Raw genomic sequence first — 1,960 nt, 5'->3', positions numbered from 1 at the left:
CATCATTCAATTTCAACATAAATTTTGTACATAACAACTATCATTAATCTACAAGGTTTAGATAAATATATTTAGATAGACCTTGAGGTAGGACATCTACCACAAATTAGATCAAAGTATCATTATGAGATTGATCAAATATCATTCCCTAGTTTATAAAGTGGATGTCGGTCTAGTCTTTATACCAATATTACAAACTTCTTGTGTATTTACTTTGTCTCTTGATGGTGCAAGCGAAGAAGGTGTTTGGTTGCTAACTGAAAGCTTGGTATTTAGAATACACCCAAAAGCACCTCAGTGGAAAGTCCTGGCAACCTACTTCTGAAAAATTAGTGACTGGAAATCGTGTGGAGCCCAGTTCTACTCTGATGCACAGTCTCTAAAAGTTGGCATCAACTCAGCAGCAACTGATTTGGTTAGTGTAAACCCCTCAGGACCAATAATGAGAGTAGCGATACCAGGAGAGTAAGAGGAATGTGCAGAGAGAAAGGGGGAACCGATCACAATGATAGACATAAAATCCCCTCCAAGGGGGACAAACAACAGAAAAGTGGGTGTAGGGAAACAGTGGGGGGTGGGGTAACACATGAAGAAAATATTAATTTATAAGTTATCAAGGGTTCATGAGAGTGGGGCGGAGGGTGGGGAAATGAGCTCATACCAGAGACTCAAGTACAAAGAAAATGTTTTGAAAATGATGATGGCAATGTATGTACAAATGTTCTTGACACAATCAGTATATGTACGAATTGTGATAAGAGCTGTAAGAGCCCCCAATAAAATGATAAATAAAAAACAAACAAAAATAATTACATCAGCTGTAGATGTGGTAGAGCACACTTTTAATTAATACAGTGATACTTCAGTTATCAACGACTCCTAGCGAGAACTTTCCACTAATCGAGCAGCAAAGTTAGAGAAGATATCTCGGTGTTTGTAGCTTTGTTTGATAGTCAACCACAAATCCAACTTGAAAAAACCTGCACGTGCACAGCGCGGGTCACGCTGCGCATCTGGACTTGGATCCAAGGGGTGACATTTCCGTCTCGGTGCTGTTCTGGCTCCAACAACTTAGAGTGCTTGTGTTAGTGTGGTAAAACATTCGTGATTGTGCTTTTATATTGGGGAGGAGGCTTTATTTGCGTGAAATATTGTAATTTTATTTACTCTGCTGCCCTTCGGTATTTAATGTGCTGTGCTTTGGGGGTTCAGATGTTTTAGGGGATATTTCCACAACCTAGGGATGTTAACTGTGCGTTAAAGTCCTAGAAAGCTGGATTTATGACTGTAAATTTGGGGCTTCAGAATAAATTATTTGGTTTTCCATTATTTCTTATGGTAAAAATAAATTCAGTTAATCAATGTTTGGGTGTTTGAACACAACGTAGGAAGGAATTGAGTTCGACAACTGAGCTGTCATGCATTTCCAGCTTGTTGGATGATATTTGGGCATGTACTATTTGAAACATCTCTGAACACCCCTATCATTTAGCCAGCTATCCGCAGCTCCTTCCTTTGTGGTATTTTCTGTACTTTGAGGGAATTCTTTCAAAGGGAGTTTTGCTTGTTGCTTGGCCTAGTGAATAAAGCATCACATAATATTTGGAGGTCTTTTGAGAGTTGCCGGTGAAATGCCCTTCCTAGACAAAGGACTAATATTGTATTCAGGAAAATGTTTTTTTTTCTTTGCATCCTTTGCTCTAAGTCCTACGGTGTACCGCCATAGGTACTTTAGAAATATGTGTATACCACCAACTCATTTAGTATAGGGTACAAATACGAGTGATTCCACTGAGAGAGCATAAAGAAAAACCCTGAAAGAGTCTGTTACCTGGAAAAGATAAGACTAGAAGTGTAATAAGAAGACTAATCCCCAGGGGCTTAAGTGGAGAGCAAATGTTTTGAGAATGATGAGGGCAATGAATGTACAAATGTGCTTTACACAATTGATGTATGTATG

Source organism: Echinops telfairi, unplaced genomic scaffold (assembly GCF_000313985.2).
Source record: "Echinops telfairi isolate 266 unplaced genomic scaffold, ASM31398v2 ScPeMD7_6080;HRSCAF=6971, whole genome shotgun sequence".
Lineage (NCBI taxonomy): Eukaryota > Metazoa > Chordata > Mammalia > Afrosoricida > Tenrecidae > Echinops > Echinops telfairi.
The sequence above is the reverse complement of the archived record's forward strand: the minus strand, read 5'-3'. Positions refer to the sequence as shown.